A 13,071-nucleotide genomic window follows, 5' to 3' on the forward strand; every position below is an offset into this window, starting at 1 on the left:
CTCTGACACTTCCTAAACTGTAACCATGAGAAAGTATTTTAACCTCTCGAAACACCAGTGGTTTCCTTTCCTTGTTTTGTTTTGTTTTGTTTTTGTTTTTAAATCTACACAGTCCCTGGCACACGTTTAAACACTTCTGGTAATGTTTTCACATGCTTTTCTTCTTGACAAGGAAAATGAAATCCCAGTTATTTATTGGTACTTATGTGCCCACTCTGCTCTCCCTTCCTTTCCCACAGGGCAATATGGTCATGACTCCGCTCAAGTCCATTCATGGACATTTGTTAAGCCCTTACCCCATGGCCAACAGTGACCTGGGCGCCGAGGATGGGGATGCAGATAAAAAAAACCTGCCACTTTTCGTTGTCTCTGTGTGGGCCAAACATTGTACATACAACTGTAATCCCGGCAGTCAGGCTCGCTCAGCTGTTCACCCGGTGAGAGTACGGGTGTGGGAACGCTTGGTAACTGTTCTCCCCTGTGTATGGCTGGGTTCTGCTTATGTGTGGAGGTCATTCTAGAGTTAAAAAGTTAAAACACCACCAACAAAATGTGGTTAAAAATTAGTGGCATAGGCAGGGGGCAAAGGAACCTCTAGGATATAAAATAGACTATAAGAACTAAACTATATAAACTAAACTATCTATATCAGCTCCTGAGCATTTCTCAACTGATTCTATGACAAGCCATGGTAACAGTTTTTGCAAACTAAATTTATGTGGTGTGCTGATTTGTTTATTACTCATTATGAGGACCTAGAGCACAGCCTTGGGGAATGCTCACACATGGAGAGGGTAGGCAAAAGTGGGAATCCTGAGAGAGAGAGGAGAAGGCAGGGTTAGAAGTGAAGGAAGATAGTTTTCAGGAGGCCAACCGTTGAGCCGACAAACTCTGGCAATGGGTCAAAGTGAGGCTTTAGAGAGGGTCGTATGGGTAGTAAGGTCTAAACCGGATAAGCAAGAGTGAAGAGAAGATCCTGGAAGCAGCAGCTTTTGTGAAAGAAGATTCAAAAACAAGCAAACATCACTGAGAGTCACTCAGAATAGAGTTGAGCAGATGTTGAGGAAGCGGGGCCCATCTCCAAACTGACTCTTGCCAGTAACACCTGGACCACTTCCTGGAGCAATCCTTCTGCTCCGGACTGAGATAGAGATAATGTAATACCTGTCAGCTGAGCAGCCAACCGTGCATTAGACAGTTAGAAGTCTGCCTGCATCAATCACAATTCTTCCAAAGCATGTTATGTAACCTTGTGGGTTTTGCCTTTATAAGCCTGCACTTCACGCTGGCTATTGGGAACCCATTTTTTATTTTGGTCGACTCTGTGTCTCCTAGATTGCCATCCCTAAGACCCCAAATAGATGCTTTGGTTGTTTTACAGTCTCTTCTTGATTGACACGTTCTATGTCTAGAACTCCCTGATGAAAGCAAGAGAAAGGGAGAGGAGTAGGAGGGCGGAGCTGAGAGAGTTTTTTTCAGAGTGGAACATGGGCTCAGAGGGAGAAGAGCAATTAAGAATACTAAGATGGTAACAGATCCTGGCTATGGGTAGTAGGGATATAGGCAACTCTTTTCTGTTTTTTTTTTTTTTTTGACTTCTGTTTTTCTAATGAGAAAAATAAAACCATTTAAAAAATAGAAAATGCTTTTTTTGAGAGGGGGACTGGAGGGGTGGAGGGAGAGGGAGGGAGAGAATCTTAGGCAGGTTCCATGCCCAGCAACAGAGCCTGACACAGAGCCTGACATGGGGCTTGATCTCCTGACCCTGAGATCATGACCTGAGCCGAAAATAAGAGTCAGAATCATAACTGACTGAGCCACCCAGGTGCCTCACAAAATGCTTTTTAAAAAAGGGATTGCTTTTTTTTTAAGGGATGAGAGGGTTAAAAATACCTTCAGTCTGGAGAAGGTTTATTTTCTTCTCTGAGAGAAGAACATGGGTACAAAAATACAGAGAAATTTTAAGTGGGGAGAAGAGAGATTGATTGAGCTCATACAGAACACAGTCTTTTCCTGTTAGTTAAAAGACGTGGACATTTGCTAAACCCGAGGAGATGGAACGGGTTTAGGGGCTTGGAAGAGGGTGGGAAAGGCTTGTAGTGGTCACTGACAAATGCAGTAGAGAAACACGTTCTCTACGGATATGAAGGATTTTTTTTTTCCAAAACAATTCAAACTAACTCTTGGAAGAAGAAAGGAGATAGAAGACAAGAGAAGAAAATCATCCAATAAATATCAACCTCAGCTTTCCTTCCAAACTGCTTCTGTCCGAATCCCTTTAAGCCAAATCGCTCAAGTGTCTGTGTGGAACATTAAAGCAGAGAATCAAAGGAGGAAATGTAGTACCCTATTTTTTAAAGTGAATTCCTACAGATCCATAACCACCACATTGTTTACTTCAAAATAGATTTTTTTGATCTGTTACTGCTATGAAATGTGGTTCTTATTCCCCACCAGTGCCTGTTGCCTGCCTCTCCCCACTGAATTAGCTTCTTTTTTCTAAATGCACCAAACTCAATTATGCCTCACTTCCAGTTGGGGAATCACTTTGAAGTAATAAGAGGAGAATTGAACTATCCACTTAGGTTGATGGAAAAAGATTTAAAAAGAAGAATCCGTCTTTTTATCTCCCAACCAATCCAGCTATATTAAGCTGAAGGTCATTTGGACCAAGAGAAGATTGGCCAGTTTATACAGATGTCAAATTTAAAAAAGAAACGGAGGTTAAAAGGGATTCCTGTGTTTTTACCGCCCTTCTGTCATCTCCTCGAAGCTTTCAGATAGCAGAATGAAGGAATTCCAGTACATTTGGCTTTTCTTCTTCCCACTCTCCTTTCTTGATTTTCATGCCCAAGAAAATGTTTGAAGGGGAAGATGGAGGGTGTCTGGGGGGGTGGGCAAGGACTGGCCACGTAGCTGGGGCAACGGTGAGAAGCTGTGTGGGAGCTGTGGGGAGTGTTACCAAGTCACAGCAGAGTCTGTGCAAACGGGGAGGTGCACTCCCTGCTGGAACAGCTTGACTCTGTAGAATTACAGTTTTGCTCCATGCCTAAATTGATGGAAATACGTGTGCGAAGGTAGGGGAGAAAGGAGAGAGAACTACGGAAGTCCAGTCAGGAATACTAATTTATGGATTGGGGTTAAAAATGCTTCATATACATTAAATAGAGTTGGTTGGGCAAGAATTCATTCCTCTGTCAAGGAACAGTCTTCTGTTCCTCTATTGGACCCTGAAGGAATCACATTTTGGAGAAGAAGCTAAATTAGGCTTAAATTGTCTGCCTTGGTCTTAGCATCTTCCTGAGGGAAATGTTTCCATTTCTATCCTCCTGCTGAGGAAGCAGCCTTGGCTCCTTCCTTAGCAGGTGAGCATCCAGTGATCTTAAGTAACCGGGTCAGGAGCAGTTTCCTGACACCTAGGCAGCAGGTGAATAGGTATTTTTTGTCATACTTTGTGTGGTAAATAATTGAGGAGGAGGCTGGTGCCATTTTATGAGGTATGGTCTGTCTCTCAGATGAGGTCCCAAGGCAGGGCCTTCTCTTTATTTTTTAAGTAACCTGACGGTATCCCATATTATGTTCCAGACATAGGAGAGTAAAAAATGCTCATTTACAAACCAAGTCTCTGAGGGATCTTATGATCTTCAATGAGTAATTGAGAGTGGAGAGCTCTCCAGATGAGGGATGGTACCATACACTTCAGAAATAGCCATCCTCTGGAAGAAAAAGAGTGGAATCCATACTCATGACTCACTTCTGGGTCTTGGCTGGTTTCTCCGGCTTCTCATTGTATGGAATGACAAGGTCGACTGCTGAGTCTGGCTTCTGGAGGAGAATTCCCAACTTGATCTTAATCTCCTTGGCCCTGAAAGAAAAGATGTAAGGCAGGATGGGAACACCATATGAGCATACGGATCTGAAACACAGACTTCTTTCTGTGTTAAAGAAACAAAAATGAACAAAACTCTATTTTTACTGTTGGGGCAGGAAGCATACTAATGTAGAAATGGGGACACATGAGTTCTAATAATGAACATTTATCAAGCTCTTCTTATGTCCCTGGTTAATATGCATTATCTCATTTCATCTTAATTACTGTTTTGCATGTATTCTTTCACTTTATATATGACAGATACTGTAGTACTATTCCCACTTTACAGATGAAGACCCTGAAAGTCAGAGTGTTTAAATAACTTACTTAAGACAACCCAGCAAGTCTGTGGTGGAGATGGGACTGGAGCCCACACCGTCTGACTCCAGTGTTCACAGGTGAGCTACTCACTGTGTTGCCTACCTGTCTTCTGTGAGCTTTGGTCCCAGATCTGCCATTAATTAGATGTAGACTATTCGAAAAAAAGTCATCATGTTTTACCACTAGGCCTCAGTTCCCTCATCTATAAAGTGACAGAGTTAATCTAGATGTTTTCTTCAGCTATCTCTAGCTATAAAATTAAAGTATTCTGCCTGAAGATGTATTCCCTATAATGGAATAGAGGGATTTGATTTTTTTTCCCAACTGCTTACCTATTGTTCCATAATGGCTACCGGGGTATCCTATGCAGTAAGCCTTCAGGAGATGAGTATTCATTGCCAACGGACCAATGATAGCAGCATTATGTCACTGCTTTCTACCCTCAACATTTAGTGAGTAGAATTCTGCATCTTCCTCTACCAAAGGATGCAACTGTTTTCATACCTCATTTCAAAACTAACCATCTAAGTTATCCATTATTTCATGGTGAGTCTGAACTCAAAAGAACACCAGGCAAATCTTAAGCATTAATCCATAAGGCAAGCCATTGTATATGGAGAGACCCAAAAAGCTGTTTTTCACTATGTCCTCAGTACTTTACAGAAGCTCTTCAGATAGGATGTATCATATTGCACCATGGTGGTTGATTCACGTCTGTTTTCCAAGCTGGGTGTGAGAGCCCTGTGAGGGGGGGCATCGAGTCCTAAATACCTTTACCTCCTGTGGCAGCACAAGGCATGGTGGCACTGTCAACACTCAGAAGCATTCCCCAGAGTCAACTAAAAATATCTTGAATTTGTTCCTCACAAATCTCCTAACATTTATCTCCCAGTCCATGCCAATCTGAACCAAAATCTTCAAGAGTTATGATGGGATTCATCTTGTGGCTAGATAGGGCTTTGCTGCTATAAATAGACTTTCCCCATCCATTCACATGGAGACAGTGATGAGACAATTTAAGTAAATCAAACGTGTGAGATTAACAATCATGGATATCAGAGAGGAAAAGTTAAGGAAATGGACTGTATTGCTTACCCAAAAAACCTATAAATATTGAGTTGTATCATAGTTTCTTTTAGTATCATAAATATAATTTTCAAACTATGATTTAGATTGCCACTTCTACAGTGTTTTTTCCTTTCCATTTCTTTCTGTGCCCATTCTTTCCCTAGGACCCTCTCTCTGGTTGAAGCCAGGTTGGATCCCACACCCCAACAGATCAAGCTCACCCAAGCACGGCACTTTGCTTGAAACTGGGCAAGTTCCGCGGGGGAGCTTATATAACACATGAGAATAAGAATAAGTGTCATTTTGATTCCCAGCTCTGCAGGTTGCTTAAATTAACTAATGTTTTGGATTTTTTGCCTAGAAAACAGGACTGATAAAATAGTACATCCTCTTTTTTCGTGATGATTAAATATGCTAATGCATGTGAATCACTTAGCAGAGCATTTGGCATATAATACTGCTTCTTCAAAGTTAGTTCTAAGTGCATAATCATTTTTCCAACTGAGCTCAACCCATGTTCCCTAGCTTCAAGTACCAAATTAAAACATCCAAAAAGATTCCCACAGGTTACTAAGAATTACTACACCCACCACCTGCCATATTCTAGCTCTGGCGACAAGAATCACCAATTTCATATTTATCTGGAATAGAAGGAAAACATTACAAGAGTAAGGAAAGGGGGAGTGGGGGGAATGCACGCAATATTTGTGGCTACCCTCTGCTGGCTAGTGTCCAGTAGGATGACCAGAAACACCAGGTCCATCTTTGCAGTCAGGTCATAATAGCCCACCCAGCTCTTGAGGACCTTCATACATAACACTCTCCTCCTGGCCCTAGGTGCCCCTCACTTCCGGCCCTTAAGGTTAGTGCGGCATGCAGCAACTGTTTTCAGCCTCAACCTTGACTCAGTAGTTCACTCACCAATGTTTAGATAAGGATTATCTATGGAATGTGTCTCAGATGCTTGGTTTTTTGTTTGGTTGGTTCTTTAGGTTTTTGGTGTTTTGTGTTTTTTTTGTTTTCCTTTCAACTTCTGTTTCTTTCTTTTTTTTTTTCTCCTTATATCTTTAGCTCCATTTGAGCTATTTGCTTTTGTAAAAGGCAGAGAGATATTTGTATATGATTGCCTTGTGAAAGAATAGGGTGGACATGAAGGGGTAATTAGAACGAAGGAGCGGAGTGTTTTTAAATTTCATTTATCCGTGACTCCTTGATCGTGCTTACTGTGTCAGCAGTAGGCAGTAAACAGAAAAACACAACGTTTGGTCCTTGCCTTCAAGGTACTGATAGCCCACTGGGGCCTCAAACTTGTAAGCTATCACAAGCAGCTGTTCAAGGGGAGGATGTCTGGAGAGCGCAGAGCTCCGGCCCACCTAGGCAAGTCAGGGGGGCTTCTCACAGGAGGTACACCAGGGGCCGGGTGGACAAGAAAAGGACAGACCTTCCAGGCAAAAAAAGGGGAATGTGCCTATTGTTCGAAAGGATGCGGAAGTGGCTCTGTATTGCTTGAGTGTAAAGTGTGATCAGGGAGAGCAGAAAGCCATGTTCCATGACGCAGGCTCACTCTGCCTATCCTTCCTGGTGAACGGAAGGATGACAGAGGAGTCTCCATACAGCACTCAGCCTAGGGCAATTTTGGTAGGAAGACAAAAAAAAAGGGGGGGGGGTAAAATGACTGAAAGGTGACTTCAAAGACGGTGTCTGTGTAAACAGGTGGCATCTTTTCTTACAAACTCAGTCAGTATGTTTCAAGTTTTTCTTTTGTTAACTCTTTCAGGATGTATTTTCCCATGAAAACACTGTCTATCAATGGTGGTTAAATTGTTAAGACATCCCACAAAAGCTTTGAAAACCAGAATGAATCAGAACCCACTAAGGTTTCATCAGTATCACTGCTTAAGTAAGTTTTTCATGGGATGACCTAGAAATCAATGGCCATTTATAACATTGCCTATAGAAAATTATATTGCATTTCCTCAGGGTAGACAAACATACCAGTATATCAGATTACTCTTTTCCTCATACTTGCCCTGGGGATTATAAAGAAGAAAGGAAATTCAGGGCTTTGTTAAAACTTCCTCTAATGGCTTCAACTCCTGGCTTTGTATATGTTCAAATATCAGACATTAAAAAGAGTCTATAAGGCAGAAGTCCATTTGGTTTAATTAGGAGTTTACAGGAATACAGAGAATGAATAATATGATCGCATCTCTTCTTCTAAAACACTAAAAGTTTACAGGATGAAGAGTTGTCAGATGCTAGGGTTGAAACCACTTGAAACCTTTTATTCTTTTTGCAAGGATAAACAGGGTTATGACATTTGTTTTTCTCCTCAGGAGTTCCTGGAACAAGTGGGAAACATCCCCCCCTTGCCTTTTCCTCCCCACCCCTCCCCACACACACACGGGAACAAAATAAATCGAGTGGAAAAATCAAACAAAATGAAAACTCAAACCTATCATTTTATTTTCCCCCTTAAAAATCAACTTGTATGTATGTGACATGAATTTACTGTCAAAAACAACCCCGTCCAGAGAAGAAAACTTTCTGACACGTTGATGATTTCAACTCCGTCTCGGGCTCTGTTTGACCATACACGAGGCATTTTTCCTGGCTACATTACATTAAGGCTGGTGAACAAGAAACAATTTGTATCTCCTCCCATCCCATCCCCATCTTGGCATCCTTTGGTTTTATAAAGAAAACCTTGTTTTGAAATAAAATCAATTGAAATGCCTGGGTGAAGTTTTAATTAAAGGCTCAGAGGAAGATAATTCCTTCTGTAGATGACTCACATTAGTGATTTCAAACTGGAAAGGGTTTGAGTAATTCTGGGGTTTGCGGTTTTAAATCTGTGCCTTCTGTGGGTACACTGGCCAGGAAATCAAATTTCAAAAGGCCCTGGGCCACCTGGGTCCTTCCTTCTAATGAGTGAACCTGAATCCAAGTTATTACCTTAACGTGCACAAGTATGGGAAACAGTACAAGCAATCAATCAAAACAGAAATATAGCTGAATTTTTAAAAAATACAATTCTATTCAAGTAGAATATAGGATAGCCGGCTACATATAAAGTCCTGTGCTAGGTGCTTCAAGGATTACAGAGATTTTTCCTTGCCTTGGAGACATTTGGAACAGCAGAATGTAGGACACGTACATGCAAACTATATGCTAGGTATTTTTCTAGTCATTGACCACAGTGGATGGGATATAACAATTGAAGAATATAGGCCCTAACCTCAAGGAGCTCACGTGTGTGCCGATGTGATAACAGGCAGGCAGTGCAATGGGAGACACAGCTCCAACAGCTGCCTCTATGATATTCACAGAGTCTTCTGTATTTTTCTTTCATGGTCCTTATCAACCTGCACATTTTTCTCTGTATATTTATTTGGGTCTTGTCTCTCTCTCTCTCTCATTAGAGTGGCAGGTCTCCAACAATATCTGTTTTGTTCACAATTCCAGTCTCAGCACATAGCTCAGGGCCTGGCACTTAACTAGGTGCTCAAAAAAGATCTGCTATGTAAATCGACGAATCAAAAAAACGAGTGAGTGAATTGAATTTCTAGCTAAACGTAAAACTACATTTTGGGTTAAGTGAAATACTGGGGTGTGGCACAGAAGAAGTCATTGAGAACTGGGCTGTTTTTAATTTGGTTCACTGGGTGGGAGAGGTAAAAATCCACTGAATGACTACATGGACTCTAAAGAAACTGAATTTAATTGCTATCCATTAAAGAGGTGGAGAGGCAAGTAAGGCTCAAACTGAGCATGCTCATTCAGTCCCTCAGGTCAGACCAGGCAATACTCTGATGGGAAGGGGCGGGGAGGGCAATGACAACCACTAACAGTCTGATAAGAAGCTACTGTGAGACCATAATTTATCAGGACTTAAAAGAAACAGAAGTAGCCGGGAGGCGTAGACCAGTCCTGTGGTTGGAAGACTGTCGGTCATCACAGGCAGGTTTCATTCTAGACTCCAGACATATCTTGGGAAGAGTCAAGACGAGACAAGATGGAGGACCTTCCGGAAGTATAGAACCGGGATTTTATTTTTCCAAAAGAGGTGTCGCAACCAGCGGCGTCTCAAGGACAATCCAGTTTAAAGTCAATTCAGCTTTAATCTGTGTCGCAGATGCCCCCTGCTGGTCATGGGAAAGTGTGCGCGTCAGCGGAGAATTAACCTAGAGAGTAGACCTGTGTGTTCCGGGCTGCTGCCTTCTGAAGAAATACCACAAGACAAAAAAGGACATGCCCCTTCTTGGCTCCTAAAAGTGTAATAAATACCCAGAAAAGATAAACAACAGTTTCTAAAACACTTGTTAGCAACCAGTCTCCATGGCTGGAGAGTACTGCATCCACCAGAGTCCCCTGATCTGAGACACAAAGGAAAAAATTAGCTCCTCTGAGTTCGTGTGGTCGAGGTGTGAATCCTGTAGACAGAAGCCAAGCCGAGGCTAACAGAGAAAAGGGAGCCCAGAGGGTGTGTGTTCACCGGGCAGGACCCATCTGGAAAGATTCATTTGGTGGAAGACTGGAAAAGCCTTCTTGTTGGTGGCTCTTTTAAAGCTAGAGATGAATGGAGTTTGTTACTCATTGAGGGCTCATGAGAGGCAGGGGTTAGTGAGTGACCTTGAAAACCTTTAGCAGAATATAAAGAAGTATCAGTGGACAATCAGGTCAGCTCAGGAACTAAAATTCTCAACTCTCCAGGATCCTCGGAACATGGCCTCATAAATCAAGATCAGTTCTCAAGTGTAGGGAGAAAGCTGTGCTGGGTCATGATGGTAGAGAGAGAATGTTATCAGTTTGGCATCTACCTTTTTCCTGAATTAACCTACTTCAATATGAACTATAGACAATTCACTCATCACTTATGTTCAAGCTCCTACCTTGACTACCCCAGATTAACTTGTTATCTTCAGGTCCTTCAAGGCAACCCACAGTAAAAACTATGGAGTTGACCAGGGCACTCATTTAAATAAACTGACTTTATTTCCTAGGATCTTAGTAGAGACAGAAAAGACTGGCCTCAGTAGAGTTTTCCTTTTGCTCACTTATTTATTCAATAAATTATTGAATGCTTGTCATGTGCCATACTCTATTATAGGTTTTGAAATCCCCAGTGGAACAAAAAACCAAGATCCTCTCATGGAGTTTATATTTTAGTTGAATAAGACAAACACAAAACAAGGAACCAAAACAATGAAATGAAAAATGTCAGCTCGTTGTAATCACTACAGTGTGACCTTATGTATATAGGAATTAGCTTCAGCCACATGCCCTAATAAGGAATTCACATTGCACTGGTGGTCAGCAAGCCTTTTAGAAAGATCATGCTCCAGAGGTGATTGCTGTAGCTGTCTCAGCTGTCCTTATTGATTGGGATCAACATCAGATGCTTTGCCAATTAGCAGAATATGTAAGAAATGAGTTTTTACATGTAGGTTTGTTCATTAGATAAAGGGCTCTCTCCAGTCACAATAACGATATTCAAGTCATGTGGACTGGTGGCTTGTTGTGGAAACCCCCATCTGTTTCATAGAAAGGTTATACAAAGGTAATTATCTCTGCATCCTTAGAGATGGAACCTGTAGCTTGATCGCTAAAATAGTCCTACATTCAAGCCTTGATTCTGAGATTCCTTGTTGCCTGATACGACCTACAAGGGTATCAGAATCCTACCTCAGGATATTATTGTCTGACTGAATCTTTCCTACAAGTTGTGGTCAGAGCACAAAGAATGAGGACTTTGCTGAGATTGGAGGACAAGTTGTATAAATATTTTGCACCAGCTTTTGATACTTATTTGCCTAAATAAGTACAGGCCATTTGGGTTTCACTATATGTACGGTGGTCTTGTTTTCATAAACCAGTAGCAAAGTTGTGGAGAAAGAAGCAACCAGCATCTATACCTAGCCATTAACAGCTACATTTATCTACCAAAAAGAACTGGATAGTTGTATATGAATAAATTGACTTAGGTTAGTTTTCAACAGCCACTTATAATCTGTGTGACCTTATACAAGTTATATAATATCTCTTGGCCTTGGCTGCATCATTTGTTAAAAAGGATAACGTTAGTGCCTTCGGCAAAAAAATTTCTGTGAGGCGTGCGTGAGATAAAGTATGTAAAAATTAGCACATTGCCTGGAACATAAATGGCATGCAATATATGGTGGTGGTCATCAACATCATCACCATCACCAACATCATCATCACCACCACCATTACCATCATCACCACCACCATTACCATAATCATCATCATCACCACCATCATCATCATCATCACCACAACCGTCACCATCATCATCACCACCACCATCACCATCATCACCACCACCATTACCATAATCATCAGCATCACCATCATCATCATCACTGTCATCACCATGGTCTTCATTACCCACTTATGAAACTTCATCTTATACTACTTAGCATTACAGTTTGTAGCAGTTTCCTTTAACCTTGGGGATATTAGTATTTGATCACATTAAACTCATTTTCTTTTGGTTGGATGAATGAACTCCATGCTGTGAAAGGTGAAATGAAAAGGAATTACTTATGTCATGGATTTTAAAATGGAGCCAGGAAGCCATTAAAGAATTGGGCCTTATACACATTCTCATAGGACGAAATCATGAACCTTCAACTGGGCCAAACTGCAAATATTCCAAGGACTCAGCCTGAACACCTGCGACTTGCTATAGTAAGAGCTTTTGCTTAGTGATAGCCTTAGCAACCAATTATGTTCAACCAAGATTTGTTTCCTGCTACCAACACCAATAGAAATTATTTGTAAACAACATATACAAGCATTTCCTTTTGTCTTTAAAAGCCCCTGACTTTTGTTCCCTGGTGGGGAGGGGATGGGGTGGAAACAATGCAATTTGAGTTGCTACCTGAACCTATACTTTCTGAGTGGCAATTCTGAGACCCCAAATAAAAGCTTTTGTTTTATTTTAGCTCTGCCTCTTTTCTCTGTTGACAATGCCTTCAACATTACTTTCTTGGTGAAATGACAAAGATACCAAAGTGAGAGAATGAGGAAAAGTCAGAAGCAATTCCTGGTGACCCTACTCTGGGGAAGACAGGAGGAAAGCTAGGTGTGAAAAGCCAAGAGGGTCTTAGCAGTCAGTGACCAAAAACAAAAGTGAGGGACTGGCTCGCCTATAGGTGGTGTGGAGAGGTCTATCTTGTGGCACCCTGTTTGTTCCCTATTGGTCAAAAGCAGACCGGATGTGGGCAGGTTGATAGAGCCCAGTCCTAGTTGATGATGCATCCTCTTCCTCAGTCATCTGGGGAAGAAATACTCTGTCTCCCCAGATCCCTGGTATATCCATGTGTGGAAAACCATGTGAGGTCACCGGCCTTTCATTTCAATCACACAATCCCTGTGTCTAGGTGCAAGCTCTCCACCTGGTCAAGAGATCATGATGTGGGAAACAGAGGCAGAAGAAAAATTATTAAATTTCCTTACTGCCTACAGCCCCTTGACAAGTCCTTGAAACAGGCAGAGTGACATTTTTCTAGGAACTCAGCTGCCTTGATGGTAATACTTTGCTAAGGGCAAAGGACAATCTTAGGTCCAACCCTCAGGATCCTGTGGGTCTACTTTAACATAAGAAAATTCCTTTGGAAACTTCCTTTATCTCTACCCTCCCCCCAAGATACATGTTCGCAATCATCCCCCACACAAATGGCCCACTGATACACATCTGAGAGTCTCATGATTGAATTTTTACTAAACAGTAATAAATGACCTTTTCCTAACAATAGCTAGCCTCCTCAGGATCCCAGAAACCTCGC

The sequence above is a fragment of the Eumetopias jubatus genome, unplaced genomic scaffold (genome assembly GCF_037043125.1).
Source record: "Eumetopias jubatus isolate StellerSeaLion01/CBP00866 unplaced genomic scaffold, mEumJub1_p1.0 scaffold_12, whole genome shotgun sequence".
Classification (NCBI taxonomy): domain Eukaryota; kingdom Metazoa; phylum Chordata; class Mammalia; order Carnivora; family Otariidae; genus Eumetopias; species Eumetopias jubatus.